This window comes from Crotalus tigris, unplaced genomic scaffold, assembly GCF_016545835.1.
Source record: "Crotalus tigris isolate CLP2741 ecotype Arizona unplaced genomic scaffold, ASM1654583v1 scf7180000017764.6130737, whole genome shotgun sequence".
Taxonomy (NCBI): domain Eukaryota; kingdom Metazoa; phylum Chordata; class Lepidosauria; order Squamata; family Viperidae; genus Crotalus; species Crotalus tigris.
The window spans coordinates 1,357,434-1,367,987 of NW_024096618.1; the positions used below are offsets into that span (position 1 = coordinate 1,357,434).

A 10,554-nucleotide genomic window follows, 5' to 3' on the forward strand; every position below is an offset into this window, starting at 1 on the left:
AACCATTGTTCATTTAGAAAAATAAATCAAATTCACAGGGAAAGAGGGCTAACATATGTGAAAAATATCTAGTAGTTAATAAGAATCAGCAGTGTGATATGGTTGAACAGAAAAAGCAAATGCAATTTTGGGTTATATCAACAATTTCCAAGTAACAGAATGCAATTCTATGTTACTCTTTGATGGTCAGACTCCAACCTGAGTATTGTGTCAAATACTGAGCAACACACAATTAGCCAAGAAGTTAATTTTAAGAGCATCTGCCTTTATAGATAGACTGTGTTTAAAAGATATTATGAAAGAGGAACAGGCTGATTTGAAAGTGAATTTAAAAATGACAAGCTCCAAGAATGACATGGAGAAAGATGTTACATTGGACATACAAAAAAAAATTGGCTGATGTTTTAACAATTACAAGTAGTATATAAATAACAAACTAAGTGAACTAGACATTTTTTCTATATTGGATTTACAAAGGAGGCTTGTTAAAGCTTTGAAGAATTTTGTGAGAAAGGACAAAGAACATATTAAAAGAAATCAAGTTCTAGAATGTAATTTGAAGGGGCTAAAGATCAAGATTGTTAGAAGTAAAAAGAAAGCATATTCGATCAAGTTTAAAACAGATACGTTTCTAACACTAGTAACCCTTAGTTGACATCAGGATTGAAATTACAAAGTTTTATGGACTTGTTTATAGATAAGAGATGAAATATGAGAAGAAGAGATCATTTGTTGTATTTTAAGAGAAAAAATGTTTATACTTGTTGTAATGGAGAAGTCACTTCTTTATATATTTCTTTTTCTTTACTAAATTCTTATTTTTTCTTTTCTATTTTTCTTTTTCTACATTTTTTCTTTTCTTCACCTTTCATTTTTTTCTTTTCTTTTTGAGTTTGTATTAGTTTTTAGTGTTGCAAATCTTTCATAAAGTTATTATTTTTTAAAAAAAAGGAACAAGAGATTGGGCTTAATGGCCTTAATGCCCCCTCCATCTATGGTTTTATTCGACTCGATGTCTGAGAATCTCTGAAGTTTATCAGATAGTGCCAACTTACATCTGAAATTTGAATAGCTGGTATGCAAAACAGACACGTCTGTGCAGACTGATCCCATCAATTTGCCCAATAGGGATATGCATAGCTGTGTTTCCAATTTCACCATACTGATCAGGAAAGATTTGGCTGCAAATGAAATACAACCGTTATGTTACAACTGTGTCGCTTCCATCAGCCAATTGCCTTAGGGTTCCAACTGCATCAACTCCTTCCACACAATGGGTTCTAAGGGCATTAGTTGCCAGGTGTTCTTGTATACATTCACTGAAGGCTGTCTCTAACAACTTTAATCATTACTTCAAGTGAGATCCAAGAAATGTTGAATCACAGGCAAATATTAATGAAACTGGAAAAAAGGTATTACTTTATTTCTTTAAGAGTCAAAGCAGGTACTACACATATTTCTATCAGCATGTTATTATGTGAAGAAGAGATGAGTCATTGGGGTAATCAATGAGCGACCTCTCCCTATCTTTAGAACTGGATAGGCTGAGCTTATTGGCAGATAGGCTGAAAAATGGTTTGAAACTGCTGGAGAATTGCTTGCTTCCACTTTAGTCCTTATCTCTAGGATTGCCCCTCTTTGTCATTTACTTTCCATGTCATTATTTGCTTCAGATTTTCTAGAGGGCTTTCTGTTTTTGTTGTTTTAGATTTTGCTAATTGATCTTTATGAGCATGCTTACTTTCCAGTGGGCTGGGGAACAAAGAAGGAAATTATTTTTTCAAGATGTTTTATTAGAAATAGATATCGGGGGGCAGCAGCAACACACATTGTGTGTTTTTGTTCTTACCATTTAATAGAACATTTTTTATTTTTGTGATAAAAAATTAAATGTAAATCAGCAAAAAGAAACCACTAGTTAAAGTTTCTTATTTTCTGAGCAACATAAATCAATATCCGACACTCAGGAGTAGCTGTTGAAAGGAAAATCTTTGGTCATACATATGACTTGCTGTGAATCCTGAGCGAGCAAGAACCACAAACGGGAAACTTGGGCAGCAATCCTATGGCCACTTACTTAGAATGAATTCACAGTGGGACTTGCCTGTGCTCAGACATGTACAGTGCTTCACTGTCTGTTAACTTTGATAGGCACCTTTTCTTAACGTACTTGTAAGCACATGTATAGCAGGCCAAATAGATTGACATTGCTTCAGAGCAGAATACCAATACTAAGGGTTTATACAGAACTCAAACAGTACTTTATCTCTGCTTCCAGCCAACTTTGAAAAATAAAACCTCAATAGAACTGAAAAGCTCAAGGTTGGGAGCTCCTTTGGCCCTCCCAAATCTGTAAAGGAAGTCTTGAGTGAACATTTCCTATATAGGAAGTTAATACATCACTAAATCTGCATGATCAACTTGGCTTTTATATCCATTAATTGAATTCATGTACTAGTCAGAATTGCTTTAGGGGCCAAGCAGTGAATTCAACATCCAGGTTCTCCAGTTGTGCCACATTGAGCACTTAGTTGTTGCACAGTAATTATGAGGGTGGTTCAAGCTATGTGCTTTTTGAAGAACCCCATGAATGCTTCATCACAGCCATCATTCTTAGCATAGCTGTTTGAATGTGTGAACTGGGTCGTTTCAGTGCTGTCAGAGAGGTAAACATCCTTGTTAGCTTTATATTATGTGAGACAATGGCTTCAAATAACTCGCCCTTGTAGCACCAAAGGCATCTTAGAAAGGACTCCCCTTGAGAATTCTTTTAAAGGCCAGGAAAAAATCAGGGTTATCTGAAATGGGTCTTGCCTCTGGGAACAAACATGTCTCCTGGAGTGTAAAACTAAAACTCACTATTTTAACAAATCATGCAATCAGTTTGTTAGCTTTTGACTGAGTTTGTTTTGTGAACCTAACCACTGTGATCAGTAAACTGTGGGATTTGTTATTTAGCATACAGTGTGAATCCAGTTGGTTCTGTTGTATTGGATGAACCATGGCTTAACACAATATTTCATCCAATATATTGTTAACTGTGAAAGTAACAATTCTGCAAAATGCTTAGCCAGGTACGTAGAACCACACAAGACGACCCGTGGAACAAGATGCAGTGACACGCAGGCTCTAGGATGAGTTGCCTGATTTTAGGAGTATTCATCTCCCCTCTTATCCCACTCCCAGCTGCTCTCTCACCCAATCTAGCTTGGAATGTAGTGAGGGTTTGCCTGGATTGAACTTAATTCCAGACAAATCTCTCTTACTCTCTTTCATCTTCTCACAAAAGGCCTGTCCTCCTGTCTGATACTTGCACTGGAGCAGTGTTGTGCTTTCAGAAGATCCCTACCGGCAGGCAGCTGAGACCTCTGTGAGACCCCCTTGGAAAATAGTCTGTTCTTCTCCCACAAGTCTAGTAGGTGAAAAGAGGAAGTGTGATAGATATAGAGGAGAGAGAGAGAGAACACAAACTCTGTTATCTACTGCCTACAGCAAAGGCTAGAACTGGTGGAGATCCCAGCTTTGATCACATGAATGTTAAGGAAGCTATCCCAAATTAAGTAGATACTTTTTCCATTATAAGTGCCTAATCAAGATGCTGTGAAGATAAGGAACTGCAAGGAGGCTTTAAATGGGGCACCCCGAAGGAAGATGAGTAATTCTTTAGTCAGGGCAGCATTTAATGTTTGCAGTAAACAAGCTCTAGGCTATACCATGAAAATGAATATAAAAGCGGGTAAAGTAAGGAACTTATCAGAATGTAATGAAGTCTTTCAAACAAACTTTTTGTCTCCTCAAATAGCCTTTGGTTAGAAATGAAGCAACACAGAAAGCGAAGATTGGGGGGGGGGAGACTTTCCTAAATCCATTCACTTCAGGTGAAATATAAATGGATAAACACACTGGAAAATTAAGGGTGTTTTATGCACATGCTATAAAAAGCAATTCACATTGAAACCATTATTTGTTTGATTTCTTTTTCCATTTTCATAATTTGCTGGAACTTTGCTTTACCTTTTCAGCTTCTTTAAACCACAATGAAAATTCGATCTTTTTCTAGCTTAAAAGGTTTTCATCTTTGGGGATAGGAGAAGTTCATAAATACACAGGATTTGCTTGTTTATTTTAGCGCTCGCCCATTAATAACTGAAAATATTTTTGTGGTTCAAGTAGACATGCTGTACAATCACAAAGAAGTCAATAAAACTTGAGTTCAGGAAGTCAGACATTTCACTAAAAAAAACCCCAAAAAACCAAAACAAGCTTGCAACCATGTATGTATATATGTGTGTGTATGTATGTATGCTTGTATGTATACATATCCTGCATGGTGTCCCTAATTCTGCACAGGCCAATAGACAATCTAAAGGCCACCATACCATTAGAATTTGCAAACATCAATGTTACTGTACTTAGAAATGCTTGAAGATCATGCATCAAATAAGTAAATGGCAGCCAATTGGGACATTCAGTGTAATTTATATAATTGTCTATGGAGCCTGACTTTGGGTACACATACCCTGAGTGTCTTTCTGTGTCTGTGTGTCTGTCTTTCTGTGTCTGTGCGTGTGTACTGTATATATTATATATACATACACATGCATAGCATGTAAACATAATATGGGAGGGTGAGTGGCTACATATATAAAATGGGTAGGTAAATAAATAAGAGCCTATCTGCAACTTGAAGAACCAGTATAGTTGCTCTCCAGGGTTACTGCCATTTTATTCTGGCATGATTTCTAGACACAGACAACTGGTTAGAGTTAAAGGCTGCAGAATGGTAGAGCAGCCTGTTCACTGCGAGTCTCATGAGAACCTGGACCAAGCACGCACGGATGTTCTGTTTTCTTCAGCGGAATGTGCCCTATAAAGATGCTGCTCAAGGAGCAGAAATTGGCAGCAGCTCTGCCATGTGGACAGGAGATGTAGAAGTACCTACCACTGCAGACGCCACAGAAGTAAAAGCAGATGTAACATGAAGTAAAACGCATGTGTAAATGTAACTTTGGTTTTTCTTTTGTATTTGCACTGCATGGATTTTCCTCTGGTGGTTGCAGAGTGCTCCACAAGTGCCACTGTTACGGAGACATCTGGCCCAAGATCAGCCGTGATTCTTCATCTGACTCTTCATTGCAGGGTGCATCGATCTCCACTGCAATAAAAGTTCAGCTTTAAAAAAAAAAACAACCCGGCAATCATTTCCCTTTCACAGAATTCCCTGACTTGCCACTCCCTTTGTGGATGAAGAAGAAGTAGTAAAAAGAGAATCTTGGCATGAGGGTTTCAGACTTGAAAAGAGCAGCTGTGGGAATGTCAGCAGAAGAGAACCTTAGCATGTGGTGCAGGGGGAGGAAGAGATGAGAGACGAAGGAAGATCTGAGCGGAGGGCAGGGAACACTATCTTTCAGTGACAGCAAGCATAAAATTATATCACTGAGAACCAGTGTAAAGAGACATCTCTCTGGTTTATAGTAACTGATGGCTAGGATTTCAGACTGATGTCTGTGGGATTCTCCCTGGTGATATCACTACAGACCGAAAGCAGAGCCAGACCTCTATGTGATTCGCATATCCCTCTCCCTTTCCTGCCAGAAGGGAAAGAAAAAAAAGAAAAGAAAAGAAGGCATCACATGTTGGCAAAGAAGAGGCTGGGAAGAAGCTCTATCAAAGGTCGGAAGTGGGAGGTTTGGCTGGGGCTGGCGCCTCTGGAGGGCAAGGGAGCGACTCACCCTTCCCTGGTGAGGTCAGCCACCCACAGCACTTCCTGTGTGCAGAAGGGAAAGGGGGGAGGAAGTGAGAAAGGCAAGGCTGGGGATGGCAGAACTAGGCAGTCAGCCAAGGCTAGGAAGGCCAGCTGGTGACCCATACAACCATGTATGGAATGGCTCAGCTTTGCATTGGGTTGAAAGTCAAAGCAGGATGCTTCTGACCAGGACCAGCTCCCAGCGAGAAAACCCAAAAGTGGAAATCTTCAGCCTGCCCAGATATCTGATGTTCCATAGCAAAACTTTCTATTTTCCGTGATCAAAAGATTGACTGAGGGATTATGGGCATAAAGAACCAGTACTTTGGAAGAATGCAGCGGGAAATCAGCTACAAAGAGCAACAGAAATCAAGAGTTTATAGTTTCATCTGGAAGCAGAAACTTGATGGCTGAGATTTAAAATTTGTCAGAGGAAAAGGCCATTGGTTGCTGTCTAGCTATCAGACAAGTCATGATTCTCTTTTTTATACATACAGATAATTAAAAAATGTTCATAAGAGAAGATTAAAAGCTAATACAAAGTAAGAAAGAAAAGCAAAAAATGCAAGAAAAAGAAAAAAATTAAAAATAGAAGAAAAAGAAAAAAGATACAAAGTGGTTTCTGATATTCTTCATAGCAGTTATAAGTACAATTATATTTTAACGCATCTCTCTAAAGTTGCTGCTCAATGTGCTGCATAGCATGGGAGGATCTAATGCTAAAATAATGCTCTCTAAAGTTATATCGTAATACAGATAATCTTCAACTTACAACAGTTCATTTAGTGACCATTCAAAGTTACAACAGCCTGGAAAAAATGATTTATGGCTGTTTTTTACACTTATGACCATTGGAGCATGATCACATGATCAAAATTCAGATACTTGGCAACGGGTTCATATTTATGACGGTCGCAGTGTCCCAAGGTCATGTGATCCCCTTTTGAGACCTTCTGACAAGCAAAGTCTATGGGGGAAGCCAGATTCACTTAACAACCGTGTTACTAACTTAAGAACTGCTGTGATTCACTTAACAACCGTGGCAAGAAAATTGTAAAACGGGGTAAACTTCACTTAACAACTATCTTGCTTAACAACAGAAATTTTGGACTCAGTTGTGCTCATAAGTCAAGGACTACCTGTATCTTCTTTTTATAATCTGCCTTTCTAATATATCAAAGCCATAAATCAAAAGTTCATTTTTATACAAACGTCCATAAGAGATTTTCAGTCACAAATAAGTGTAGACAATCTACTCTTTACTCTAATTAAGGAAGTTAGTTTATTCATCTCAGCAAGATCCTTCTTTTGCTAACCATTCCTCCTATTGCAGGGGTCTTCAAACTCTGCCCTTTTATGACTCATGGACTTCAACTCCCAGAATTTCTCAGCCAACATGAGAAATTGGGTAGTGTCAAATCTTTCCATCTCTGTGCAAGACCAGTCATGATTCTCCTCATTATAAAGAAGCTCTGGGCATATATACCAGAAATTACTGCTTTGATGCTGTGGGGACTTAAAAGAGTTCTAATACACAATCCATATAGCATTAAACACTCATGGTGGAGATCCACAGAAATATATGCCTTGTTTTTTGACATCTCACACCCATCGTAAGCGCTACACGTAGTCCTCCACTTATGACCACAACTGAGCCCAAAAATTCTGTTGCTAAGCAAAACAGTTGTTAAGTGAGTTTTGCCCCATTTACGACCTTTCTTGCCACAGTTGTTAAGTGAATCACTACATCTGTTAAGTTAGTAACACATTTGTTAAGTGAATCTGGCTTCCCCATTGACTTTGCTTGTCAGAAGGTCTCAAAAGGTGATGACATGACCCTGTGACACTGCGACCGTCATAAATATGAGTCAATTGTCAAGCGTCTGAATTTTAATCATGTGACCATGGGCACACTCCAATGGTCATAAGTGTGAAAAAGTTACAAGTCACTTTTTTCAATGCTGTTTAACTTAAGCAGCCACTCAGTGAGCTGTTGTAAGTCGAGAACTACTTGTTCATAATGGCCCAAGAAACACAGTTTGTTGCTCTTACAGGAAGAATTCCAGAATTCTTCCTACTCTGCTTCCTAAAGAACAACAGAGTTATAGACAAAGGAACACTTGAAGAGAGAAATGTAGGGTCGCTATTTCAAAAGGCATGACGATGAAGCTTCTTGGATGAGAAGCAAAACATTTTCCTCTTCCTCAAAAAACAAAGTCCAGTTGCCTTTTGAAAAAGCACCTTTGAGGGCAGCTGTGACCTGGATGATGGAGAATCGCCATAGACCTATGAGCTCTATATTGCACAAATATATGGAATAGAAATTGTATCATCTTCATGTTATCTTAATGTGTGGATAGTATAAAAGTTAGAGGCTATTAAATGCATTAACCTTGCTTAATGTTGAATTATCTGTATGAAGATGGCCTCACAAAAAAACAGATGAAACCCTGTCCAATGGAAGTGAACACTAAAAAGAGAAAAGAGCTATCAGATTCAAAATATAGGAGATTTGAAGAGACCTTCATAAGACTGATTAATCAAGATCGATTATATTTTAAAACATGCCTTTACTGAAGCATGGTTTATAATTAGTTGTGCGATCCTATATGATCTAGCAAATATGCTCAATCCATTTGCTGAAAGCAATAACAGAAAACTGATGGAAAATTTACTCCAAATCAATGAGTTGAACAGCATTGTCCAAGTGATGCATTTTGTTAAGACACAGAATAATCTACTCAAACAATTTCCATTGTTGATATCCACCACAAGTGGCTTTTGCATCTTTCTTGTGCTTTATATTGACCAGAAGTTTTAAACACAAAAATACCTAATCTTTTGTTTATATCTATGAGGTGAACTGTAAAAGCTCTCTCTCATTCTCTCTCTCTCTCTCTCTCTTTCTCTCTCTCTCCCCCCCCACCACCCATTTAAAAACATCTAAAACCAGGGAGCAACCTATGTCCCTCAAAATTCAAAACCCTTTGCTTCTAAAGAGAGGGGGGGGGTTACAAATTCATTCTGTGTATCTTATCAGGCTCCAATCTCCCAGTGCTGCTGATTATTGATATCCTAGATGTCCCATTTTTCAAATATCAGAATAAAATATATAAAAAGTGTACTATAAGGACACAATTTGCATTATAACTTCAGCTGAAGTGTTTCTAAAATGTACAGTTCCTTGAATGCTTGTTCATATCATTTGTGGCACAAGCCTGCCATAGAAACATGAATCAGTCTGTGAAGTTATAGAAAATTTTCTTAGGCATAGTTATTACCATCCTGTGATGGAGCAGAAAAGGATGCACATTGTTTCCTTCTTCTCCCACAAAAGGGAAAACTCTTGAATATTATCACACAAGATGTATGATACTCTGCTGGTTTATACATTAGCATATGATGGGTTTTACTCACAGATCTGGAGGGGGGAATTGTATTACTATAGTCTTATTGCTGATGTTAAATAGGAATGAATTTTCCTCTTGCTGTTCTGCCTCTGTCAAATATGCCGCTGAAGAAGAGAGAAGCCATTTTATACGGTTTGGGGGAGGTACATCACCACCTTTTATGTAGTAAGAGCGATCACGATTAGAAGTATATTTGGTGTCTATTTTTTGGAAGATAGAGTTTTCTAACATCTCAAAAGCCTGGAAGTTCTAATAGCAACTCACATATAGGCCTTTGGTAGCAGATCTTCCTTGAACAACAACAAAAAAACATTAAAAATTACTGCTTTACATTGAGCTTCCTGATAGGACAGATATGAAATATCCTAGCAGTAATTTTTTATGCGTTATAATTACAAAAACTTGATGGTCCCAAGACTTACACAACAGGAAAAGACTGTTCAGGTAGGTGGCAGTGTACAAAATATGTCCAATTTCAAATAACAGAAGAAGATTATCATCTTGGGTCGCAAAAGATTAGCTGTTTATGTCACAAATATAATCTTGGTTGTCTCTTAGTTGTGGAGCCCATCTCTGCAATAAGTGGACTTAAAACTTTAGCTGAAAACCTAAAAAACCTACATTCCAAAAATCTTTCAGCATGGCTATACTGACTAGGATTATGGGGAATTATAGTTCAGCAATATCTAGAGGTTCCTCACTCATGGTCTGAAAGAAATAACTCAAGTCATTTTATGGCAGGGATCTTCAACTTGGCAACTTTAAGACTTGTGGACCTCAGCTCCCAAAATTCCCCAGCCAGCATGGGGAGGTCCACCAATTTGGAGACCCCTGTTTTAAGGCAAGATAACAAGGTCTTTGGGTAGCGAGGGGGGGGGGCACATTTGTTGCACTTACCAAAGAGGCCAAGTTAGCATTTTCTCTGTCCTAGATATCTTGATATATATTGGATCAGGTTGCACATGACAAATAGTTTGCTTGAAATAATTATGTTCTTTCACTTTTTTACTGTAGTTCCTAAAGCCTGGAAATGCCCTCATGTCCATCATCTTTTCAAGAATGAGAAACTATGAATTGGGATCTAGATCCAAGCCTGTAGTTTATCAAGGATTGCCAACAATCTGTGCTCTAAAGGAATACAGTTGTACCTAGTACAAAGTAAGTATACTGTTGTGAGTAGCATTGTTACTTTTGAAACTATGAATTTTCCTGGCAACTTATACATAACACACCATACAAAATCAGTTCTCGCTGTTTGTCACCCATATGTATTTTTGCAGATACTCTTTATTTCAAAGAGAGTTTCTTGCTCTACAATTTTACAATCCTCCAGGACAAAACATACATTACACATTTTTACTGTAATGATATTTTATATTAAAAACAACTCCAGCTCTG

At 37.9% G+C, this 10,554-nt stretch overlaps 1 long non-coding RNA gene across 1 annotated transcript; it reads left to right on the forward strand.

The window, feature by feature from the left end:
- Positions 1-1,338: 1,338 nt before the first annotated feature.
- Positions 1,339-10,554, forward strand: LOC120306910. The gene is made up of 2 exons (XR_005556418.1): positions 1,339-1,412; positions 10,171-10,554. It is a non-coding gene; the product is annotated as an uncharacterized LOC120306910 (long non-coding RNA).